The following is an 11,484-nucleotide window of genomic DNA, read 5'->3' as shown; positions in this document are numbered from 1 at the left end:
GAGAAAAAGAATTGACTCATCTATCTTAAATGGGTGATCACAGTTTAAAAATGAGTGATCTCTCTCTCTCACGAGAAGGAAATATCTGCTCCACATCCACTCCATCGAGACCTCTCAGGATTTTGTGTATTTCAATCAAGCTCCTCTTGCTGTTCTAAACTCCAACATAATTTGTTCTTCTAAACCCTAGCACTGTTTTCCCCTTGTTCTTCTAAATGGATGCAAGTCGATCTGTTCAAGCTTTCTGATGAGACAATTCCTGGTATTTTGCTGGCAGTCAGCTTGGTATACTTTTGGCTAACTTAGTTCAACAAGCTAACTATTTTGACAATACTACCAGGGTACTGCTAAATTTGGCCTTAATATGCAAGTTAGAATAGACATCTTTAAAACTTTTTATATTCTATACTCCTTTCATCTATGTTTATTTAATGAGCATTTTTAGTGCAAAATTAATTCACCCAGAATAACAATTCCAGTAACATACTTATTTCCTGGTGGAGGGTAAGTAGCAGGGTGAATCATTTTGCGCAATGATATAACTGGCATGGGTGTGGACTTTGAGATGACCTGTGGTTAACAGTATCATTTGCATTGAGCCATTGAAGAGGAAGTACATGCATATATTGTTATGTATATTTAATTTTGACATTTTCTAAGATAACTAGTTAAGGAGTTCTTTTATGTATACAAAGAGTTAAAGTTCTTACATACTTGGAGAAAATAATTATCAGGTAGAGACAAGAAAACTGACTCACAGGCTCTATCATATACGTAATTGCAGAATTCATCACCTATTCACAGACTAATTTAAAGCAGCCTTTTTTTTTCTTCGTAACCTATACCTGGCCAGGTTATGAACTGATCATAGTAAAAGTGGGTGGGAACTACATTTAGAGAACAAATAAACTAGCTATGCAACGTAGTCTATAAGGATCTTAACCTCACGTTTGTGGTTCAAATATCTTTCAACCTTTTTACATCTTCTTCACCAAGGTTCTGACTCTGGACTCTTTAAACGTTCATTAAGGTAGAAAAATTGTTTTAAAATACCTAACCTCCTCAGTGGAAGTACTTGTATTACAAAGTAGGCCTTTCTTTTAAATGCTATTTGTAGAAATAAATATTAAATCTGATTTGAATACAACTGCTAAAGCATTGTTTTTAACTACCATGATTTCTGCTTCTGCTAATGGTTACATGGGACTAATTACTCTGTGGTCTTATTGTAAAATGTTATACTTTATTACCAAAATTATGGATAACTATAGTAACCCAAATCAACATTCTTCAGCATTTAGAGTTGCATGGGAACATTCCACTGTTTTATTGCAGTATAACCAGCTTATCACATTTCAATGTCTGATTATCAGGAATAAAATGTGGTGACAATGTTCAAGTCATGTGTTTGAGTACGATGTCAGACACAAAAAGAAATTGAATAAAATGTGGTTCTCTGTGTGCCGAGCTATTGGTCTCAGCTGCAAAGAAATATAAATTGCATGCAATGCTCTTTCCAAGAGGAGAGATGGAAAATTGAAGGATTCCTATCCTATAATTTTTGTGGAGGAGGGAAGAAACAGAATAGTTGGTTTACTCTTCAAATTCCCATTACCAGCATCATTACTTTGCTGGCTTTGAAGGAATACACCTGATTGTTATCTTCATCAGTGATGGTGAACACTGCATAGAGACTCAAACAAAAGAGGCATTTAATAAGTACTATGTACTTTTTAATCATGTGAATAAAATTATAATATTACAAATCTTTCTGGACTCCAGGAAATTGTGACTCATTTAGTCTTAGATTTGAACACTGTATGGCTGTTTCTCCGAAATGACTAAGGGAAGGAAAAGGCAGGGAACTAAACTTAACAGGTTGAACAGGTTTTGAAAATTCTTGCTGTTATATTTTACGAAGTAACATGAAGCAGCCAAGATAAATTAATTTGCATAAATAGCCTGTTTGATATAAAGGAAACTTGGTGACGCCAGAAGGACCAGGAGATAGCAAGTGAAACTGACAATTTGAGACTCTCTCCTGCTAGTGATTTAAAAGCTGGGACTGCACGCTGGGACTGGTAAGCTATTCTTCCAGTTTGCTTTTCCTATCCTATTTCTGATATTTTGCAAAGATAAGTCTGGTAAGTTATTGTATTGAAACCAATAACAAAAATAGTGTAAAGAAACAGAACTGTGTGTGAAAGAACCAACAAGTATCTGAACTTCCTAGTTATTTAGATCACTTGTAACTGAGGATATCTGTCTCCTTTGCTACAGGATACCTTAACTGAAAACCTTATTAGATCCCTCTCTATCAGTAAGTGGCATTTCCAAGCCACTACACATCACCTGCATTGTGTTTTATTTTTATTGAATGACATGTTTAAGCAAACGTGTTTAAATTATCTTATAATTTTATGGTGACAACCTTTATTTTATCTCCAGAGATGTGAGAGACTGCAGGTGCGGGAAATCTGGAGCAACACACAAAGGAGCTGGAGAGATCCAGCGGTTGAGGCAGTAGAGGGAAATGGACAGTCGACGTTTCGGGTCGGGACCCTTCATCTGGACTGGAAAGAAAGAATGGAGTTAGCAAGTTTAAAATGGTGGGGGGAATGGGTGGAGCAGGAACTGGCAGGTGATAGGTGGATCCAGGTGAGGAGGTGATAGGCGGATCCAGGTGAGGAGGTGATAGGCGGATCCAGGTGAGGAGGTGATAGGCAGGTGAGGGAGGTGGGAAGGTGGGAATGATGAAAGAAGCTGGGAGGTGATCAGTGGAAGTGACAAAGGGCTGAAGAAGATGGAATCTGATAGAGGATGGTGGACCATGGAATAAAGGGAAAGGTGGGGAAAGGAATCAGTGGGAGGAATGTGTGGGTGATAGATGGAGAGAGTGGAGGAGGGGAAAGAGATATGGTGATGGGGGCCAGTTTTATCAGGAGGGAAAAAAAGGGAAAGGAACAGAAGAGAATGGTTGGCAGAAGTTAGAGAATTCGATGTTCATGCCTCAGGTTGGAGACTGCCCAGGCGAAATATGAGGTGCTGTTCCTCTAATCTGCATCTAGCCTTGACTTGGCAGTGAAGGAGGCTATGGACAGACGTGTTGGTACGAATGAAAGAAAGTCCACCATACTAGCCGGTATCTCCTGGTGGCCAGCCATTTTAATTCCACTTCCCATTCCCATACCAACGTACCTGTCCACGGCCTCCTCCAATGCTGAGTCAAGGATTAGAGGAACAGCATCTCATATTCTGCCTGGGGAGTCTCCAACCTGACAGCATGAACATCGAATTCTCTAACTTCCGCTAACCACTTCCCTCTGTCCTCTTGCTCCACCCCTACCCGCCCCCCACCCCACTTTTTGTACTGGCTATCTTCCCTCTTCCTTTTCAGTCCAGATGTAGGGTCGAGTCCCGAAGTGTCGACTGTCCATTTCCCTCCATGGATGCTGCCTAACCCGCTGAGTTCCTCCACTCCTTTTGTGTGTTGCTTTATTTTATCTCTATTTTACACACTGAATCACCACTGGTAGATATTAAGAAGCGTGATACAGGTTTGGTGGTAGGTGGTTATGTTACTGGACTAGTATCCAAGGTTCTTGTACTAACAATCCAGAGAAGATATAATTAACTTCCATTATAGTAACCTGAGATAATGTAAATTAAATTTTGACTATTTTTTATATATATGAAAAATTGACTAATGCTGTCCATTTGGCTGTCATATTGTGGTAAAACCCAGCTGATTTACAATGTCACTTACACATTCAGACCTAAATATGACTTCAGTTCTGCACCTACGTGGCAAACTCTTAACTGAATTATCTGCACTCATTTGCACATAGAAACATAAGCACAAATCAGGACATGCAAAATCATACCCACTGATTCAACTTCACAAATTTCTCTGTGCCATTATCTATTATAAGTGATGAAGTTGCTATCAAAGTCCTAGATGTCCATGTCTAAGCTTGGTTACATGGGGTGAGAGTGGAAGACTGGAACAAGCTGGATTGCTTTTGCATAGAGCCAAAAGGGATTGCTTGCTTCTGTGCAGTCACCATTTTACAATGCTGTTCTTCTGATAGTGGTATGTACACAGTATAATGCAAGCAAAAACCCATGACGTCAAGAATCTTCAGCATTGATCCTGGATCCCTTTAAGTCTCCTATCTTTGGGTTAAATAGGAAGAAAGAACTTCCAACATATTATTGCCCTTTCTCAGCTGACGATTCAATATTTCTCCTTCATGTTGGACTGGGACGTAATCATCCATTGCTACTGATCGAGCTGGCTGATGAGGTGTGTTGACAGGTGATGATAGAACCAACTTGAGGAACTCATCCACTTGACATTTCCCTCATTGATCGGCTTATCACACATGGGTCTCTGAATGACAGTATTGATAGCAATATCTGCCACATAATCCTTGAGGAAATCCCTCCATCATTTTTTGAACCACTACCCCTGTGCTGTGAGATTACTTAAGACAGGTGTAGCAGTTCAAAATGAGACATCTGTTGCAGCAGAATCCAACCACAATCTGTAATCTCATGCCTGACATCCTGCTCCAGCTAAATAGTCTGGTGCAATGAAGAGTGCAACAGCGTGCTTCCAACTAAACGAAGCATGTCTGAAAATGAGGTACCAATCTGATGAATTTACAACACAGGACTGAATGCACGCTAAGCAGAACTAACACACTACAGACAGAACTAAACTAAGCAATATCACAACAAACAGACGTAGTTAGCATTCACAGCCTTGCTATATCCAGTGGTGGATAATTGATTAAAAACCCTCTGAATGAGGATACCTGAGCTCCCCATCCTCAGTAATGAAAGAACCCATTATGTAATCAGACTATATGAGCATGGGGATGAGTGCTAGTTTTCTGGGAATTTTTTGTGTGAATTGTGAGTGGACAATAACTCGTACCATTTGGAAGTTAGTTGGCATCACTCATACTTTGTGCACCGTTTGTGATGGTAGACATCTTGCAATGCTGATTTGATGCCAATGGTCCTACATTGGACTGTGACCCATCTGATACAGTCACAAAGCAAGAAGAACTACCTCAACATATGAGATTTAAAGGGATTGTACAAAGACTTAATGTTTTGTTTTTTCTTTAACTGGGATAAGAGTGGTTGTTCATATTTGCTCCGGTTTCATCCCTGGATGCCGCTGAGGTATCGGTAGACATGCGGAAATGCTGTGCCTCAGGAAACAACAGTTCCAATTGTAAGAGGGGACTTCAGTGGTCTAAATTCTTCAATTTAGTGTGATGGGGGGGGGGGGGGGGGGAAAGGAGAGGGGCCCAGAGCAGAAGAGTTGGAGAGGAGGAGGAGAAGGAAGAAAGATAGAAGACTCCTCAGTGAAATGTTTTATTCATAAGGTTTTCTGGGCGGATTTCTGCATAAATACTGGAGGACACTAACAGATCCATTACTCTCTGTAATCACATCAACAGCCGCTCAGCAGGCTCAGGCTTGTCTTATCCATGGCAATCTAATCATGGTCATGGTTAATTGCAATACCTCCAACTCTTTCCAGGCCAGGGGTTGGGAAACTAATCAAGTTCAACCGGGAGGTTAGAGGCTCTGCACTCTCAGCCAAATCCATCTCTCTCCACTTGTGTAAAAAGCAGCAGGCACAGAGAGGGAGAGGATTTTCCAGGTTGCATGATTCCCAAGAGTCCAAATGTCATGGACTACACTCACATTGCATTGAGGACTTAATTCTAGAACCAGAGATGCTTCAGAACAGATTGAGATATTTGTCCCTCAATGTGACCCTTGTCTACATCAACGTCAAAAGGATGTTTGGCCAACAGCTAAAAATTCAGCACCAAGCATGAAATATTCATAATGCAATACTTCTCAATGCCCAATCCATTACAGGTGATACTTCAGACCAGAGGCTACTTTGGAACAGGGGGTATAACTCGTCAGCTATTCAAACAGTGCACAGATCTGAGGAGGCTGAAAAATGTGAGGTGTTTCTTATCATCCACAACAATTCACACAACATTACTGTCTCTTGAAAAGCAAAAATACTGAAGATGCTAGCAATCTGAAATAAAACCAGAAAATACTGGAAATAATCAGCAGATCATGCAGCATCTGCTGAAAAGGAAGCAATGAAGACATCTCAAAGCACTGGTGTGGAACATATCTCATCAGAACAGATACTACTAAGCCGGGAAAACTGGGAGAATGTAGTGGAGGTCTGAAAAACTTGCCCTTCTAAACCTTTCCCTTCTCACCTTAAATCTATGCCCTCTAGTTTTGGACTTCCCCTGCCCTGGAAAAAAGACTGACCATCCATCTTTAGTGAGTTAGTTGAACCTTTTGATCCTGATGAATATTTTCTTGCATTATGCAGTTTCATCCCATATTTTTTCAGCAGTATTAGTTTACTCAAGACAATGCCCTGAAACAGTTGGGTACATTGGAGACAGCAAAGAGATTATGTCCCAACAACAACCTACTCACACTGTGTTGTAGAATTGGCTGTGCCTCTAGTGAAATGATTCCATTACAATATTACACTGGCATCTACCCAACAATGTGAAAGTTTGAAGATGACGTAAATTGCAGTTGCTGGAATCTGGAACAAAAAAAACAGAATGCTGAAGAACTCAGTGGGTCAAGCAGGATCTGTGGAGGCAAAAAGTGCGTGTCAACATTTCTGGTCAACACTCTGCATCGGGACTGAGAAGGAAGAGGAAACAATGCTAGCACATAGCAGTCTGAGGGAGAGGTTGGTAGATGATAGAAGGAACCAGACGGTGAGAGGATGATGGACAGATGGAGTCATGTGGGGGTGGGGGAGTGGATGGGAAATATGAACAAAGGAAGAAGAAAACTAGGTGGACAGGTGAATGTGTGTGGGAGAAAAACACCTGAAACTGGAAAATTCAATGTTGATACCACTGGATTGTAAGCTACCCAAGCAAATTATGAGATGTTCTTCCAATTTATGTTTGGCCTCTCCATTGCAATGGAGAAGGCCGAGGACATTCAGGTCAGTGTGGGAGTGGGAAGGAGAATTAAAGTGACATGCAACTGGAAGTTCAAGATGGCCATTGCGGACAGAGCACAGCTGTTCCTTGTAGACTACATCAACTGCATCACCCTTATCAACTCATTTTGTTATATTTATGAAAAATTTAGTCAAATTTGTCAGATAGGATCTCTCCCTAATATTGCACTGCTGACAATCTTTAATTAATCCCTGCCTTTCCTAGTATAAATGAATCCTACGTCCATTTTTTCTAACATCTTCCCTACCACTGACCTCAGACTCACAGGCCTATAGTTACCAGGATAATCCATGCTTCTCTTCTTGAATAAAGATACAATATTTGCTGTCCTCCAGTCACCTGGTACCTCATATGTGTCCAGTGAAGAGCCCCAGCAACCTCTTCCTTTGCCTCCTGTGGAAGTTTAGGATAAGTCCCATCTGGTCCAGGGTATTTATCCACCTTTAAACTCACTAAGGCACTGAGTACCTCCAGGAACAAACAATCTGCTGGAAGAACTCAGTGGGTCAAGCAGCATCAGTGGGAGGAAAGGAATTGTTGCCATTTTGGGTCAAAACTCTGCATCAGAACTGAGAGTAGACAGATGAGATGGACAGTTTGGCCTCACATCTCCACTTTCAGTCCTGATGCAAGGTTTCGACCCGAAACATCGACAACTCTTTTCCTCCTACAGATGCTGCTCAACCCACTGAGTTCCTCCAGCAGAATGTTTATTGCTCCAGATTCCAGTTTTTCTGCCTTCATTGAGTACCTCCACTTTATTTTTGGAGACCTGCACTAGACTTTCAATTATCCCTTCACTGAAATCTTCAACTGCAAATCCATTTCCAGTGAATGCCTATGAGAAGTATTCACTTAGGACCTCACCTATACCTTCTGCCTCCACACGCAGCTGCCCGTGTTGTTCCTAATTGGCCCTTCTCTTTCCATGGTTATTTTTTTGCCTTTAATATACTTAGAATCCCTTCAGATTTACCTTAACCCTGTCTGCCCGTGATTTTTTGTGATCCCGCTTAGCCTTCCCAATTTCCTTTTTAAGCATTTCCCTCCACTTTTTACACTCTCGATGAGTCTCCCCTATCATTAGCTCCCTATCTCTGTCACATGCTTCCTTTTTTTTCTTCTTTATCCATTCCTCCATATCCCTCAACATCCAGGATTCCCTATATTTGTTACCCCTAGCTTCTTCCCTGACAGGAACATGTTGGCCATGAACTCTTGCTATTTCTCCTTTGAATGCTTCTCACTTTGCAGATATAGACTTACTTGCAAGTAGATGCTCACAATCTACCTTTGCCAGGTCCTCCTAAATGTTAGTGAAATCCGCCTTCTCCCAATTTAAGACCTTTATTACTGGTCCATCCCTTTCCTTTTCCATAACCACTTTAACTATGCAGAATTATGGTCACTATCTCCAAAAATAATCCCCAACTGGCACTCCTTCCACTTGACCAGTTACATTCCCTAAGACAAGGCCCAGTTATGCTCCTTCACTCATTGGTCTATCTACATACATGACACACCTCAAAGAGAACTTCATGAATATTAATCACAATTTGTCTAAAATATGATATCTATCGTGCTTCACCTTCACTGGTTTTGTGGCTCAAATTTGAGTACTCAAGTGGGTCTTGAGTTCATGGCATGGGAACAGGCCCTTCCGCCCAATTGGTCCATGCCGACCAAGATGCCCCATTAAGCTATTCGCATTTGCCAGCACTTGGCCTATAACCCTCTAAACCTTTCCAATCCATGTATCTGTTCAATTGTCTTTTAAAAATTGTTATTGTACTGCCTCAACCACTTCCTCTGGCAACTCATTCCACATACACATCAGCCTTTATGTAAAATAACATTTGCTGCTCAAGTTCCTATTAAATCTTTCCCCTGTCACCTTGAACCTATGGCCTATAGCTCTTGATTCCCCAACCCTGAGAAAAGACTGGGTGCATTCACCTTATCTGTGCCCACCATGATTTTATACACCTCTTTAAGATCACCTCTTAGTCTTCTATGCTCCAAAGAATAAAGACCGAGCCTGTCCAATCTTTCCCAATAACTCAGTCCCTCAGTTCCTGGCAACATCCCTGTAGATCTTTTCTGCATTCTTTCCAGTTTAATAACATCTTTCCTATAGCAGCGTGACCAAAATTGAACACAATACTCCAGGTGTGGCATCAACAGCATCCTGTACAACTGCACCATCAACTTTTATACTCAGTGCCCTTACTGATGAAGGTCTTGTGCAAGCTTGTTGGCCGAAATTAATTTGGAGAGAACATGGAAAATGCATCTGTTCCCTCAGATGTCAATGCTCTATTGCCAGTTAGTGTGATATTATTGCATGTCAATGACATCCACAAAATCTGTTTTGCTTTTGCATCTTTTGCAATTATTATTCCCAACCACGGGGAATCTAGGCCAGAAGTGGAGCTTCACTTGAAAAACGTTCTTCTTAATCTTCCTCAGAATACAGTAGTGACTCGTACCAATAAATGCCTCCAAAAGGTATTGACAGCTCTCTGCTAATTCCTGACATAATCAATCTTAAAGCATTCACCATGGCAGGTACCAATAGGCTATTAAATCTTTAACAGTGTCATAAACTGAGATAATTTATCTACACGTCTCTGCTTTCCGCTAGATGACACTGAATAGTGATGAGCTCTGGAACACACTGATTAATTGTTTTTAATCCCCCTAGCCAAGGGTAATAGACGTGATTTATACAGTGTTCATTAAAAACATATATACTTTCAGAAAGGCAACAGACAATTTCAACCATGTTGGTTTGTAGAATGTGTGACACCCCCATGATGTAACATACCAAATCCTCATGCTATGATTTTGACTTGTTGCTGTCAGCATTTCAGAAGGACATCCACCAAAGCTCGAAGGGGCTCTTCTTTGAAGGTACCAATGAAATAACTGGGACCCAGCCATTAACCTTAACTGTGGGCTTCAGTGGGAAAACAGTTGCAGGACTTCCTACGGGCTCCACCCAGCAGGGCCAGAGCAGTTTTAATCAAGTTAATTGACGGTATCAAATAAATTGTAAGTATGGTGTGTAACATTACTCAGCTAATTTTCCACACAGGTATTGAATTGAACACAACATATGGTGAACATTTGTAATAAAAAAAATCAGAAAATGTCGGAAATACTCAGTAGGCAAGACATAAACAAATTCAACACTTCAGGATGATGACCTTTCAACACCTCTGATGAAGGGTCATTCATCTGAAAGAGAGTCACGCAGCACAGAAACAGGCCCTTCGGCCCACTGTGTCCATGCTGATATCAAGCACCCAACTACACTAATACCAAGCCAATCTCATTTTATTCTCCCCAGATTCTACCACTCATGCACACAGTAGTGGCAACTTATAGTAGCAGTTAACCTACCAACCTGTAATGTGGCTTGTGGGAGGAAAGTGGAGCATCCAGAAAAAAAAGCCCATGTGGTCACAGGGAGAATGTGCAAACTACACAGCAGTGATGGTCAGAACTGTACCATAGTGCCAGTGGTTTCTCTCTCCATAGGTGCTGCCTGACCTGCTGACTGTTTCTATTTATCAATTACTTCCTCATTTATCCAATTCAGTTTACTTCTCCAACCTCTCCCACTGTTGGGATCCATTCAACTGGAAAGTTGGGAACTTTTGTAGTTAGTAAAGCTGAGACTTTTCACACTCCATGCTCCAGCTTTAACAAAACATCAACACATTCTGAGTGAAGCATGTTTTCTTACACACAATTCAAGTAGAAATATCCTGTGCAGTGAAACCCCCTCCTCCTTCCTCCTCTCCAACTTCCCCTTTTCTGTCAGCTGATCCTATTTTGGATGCCCTCTGCTAGTTCTTCCAGTCAAGTTACCTTCTCAGTGAAGTGCTTGCAAATGTCCACATATCTAGAAGAAACTAAGTGATGCAGAAGCCTTGATTTTGAAGAATTGAGGGTTATGGGGAACTGGCACAGAAAAGCATTTGAGGCTTGAGTTTTCGTGTCGTTTGAATGGGTGCTTGCAGGTTGGCGTAGACTTGATGGACCAAAGGGCCTACTGCAGAGCTGTATAACCAAATGACTAAATGTTGTACCTCAGACTCTGACTCCTTGTGCATCCCTCTTTCCCTTCACCCCATTGTTGGGCTCTGTATCTGTGGTTACTTGGACCCATGCTCCAGAATTCAAGGGACTACATTTTCAAATTACTTCATTGACTGTACAGTGCTATGAGACAACCTGAGGTTGTGACATGTGCAACATGTATAGAAATCTTTCTTTGCCACTCCATCTTTCTCTTCAAACTGCTTTTGTACCACTAAGGCCCACATTCACCCATCCTAGTATTTCTTCCTTTGGCTTGGTGTCTGTTTTTGCCAGAATACACTGTGAGGTCCCATGGAATGCTCTTGCACAAATGTGCTCATTT

At 41.2% G+C, this 11,484-nt stretch overlaps 1 protein-coding gene across 1 annotated transcript in view; it reads left to right on the top strand.

Moving 5' to 3' along the window:
- The first annotated feature begins 1,946 nt into the window (after window positions 1–1,946).
- LOC127575884 (PC3-like endoprotease variant B) overlaps window positions 1,947–11,484 on the top strand; it is a 591,287-nt gene continuing 581,749 nt past the window's right edge. Inside the window, exon 1 of the mRNA XM_052026095.1 lies at window positions 1,947–2,081. The gene's annotated coding sequence lies outside the window, so the exon portion shown is untranslated. The remainder of the gene's footprint in view (window positions 2,082–11,484) is intronic.

Source organism: Pristis pectinata, chromosome 11 (genome assembly GCF_009764475.1).
Source record: "Pristis pectinata isolate sPriPec2 chromosome 11, sPriPec2.1.pri, whole genome shotgun sequence".
NCBI lineage: Eukaryota > Metazoa > Chordata > Chondrichthyes > Rhinopristiformes > Pristidae > Pristis > Pristis pectinata.
This window is presented reverse-complemented; position numbering and strand designations above follow the sequence as displayed.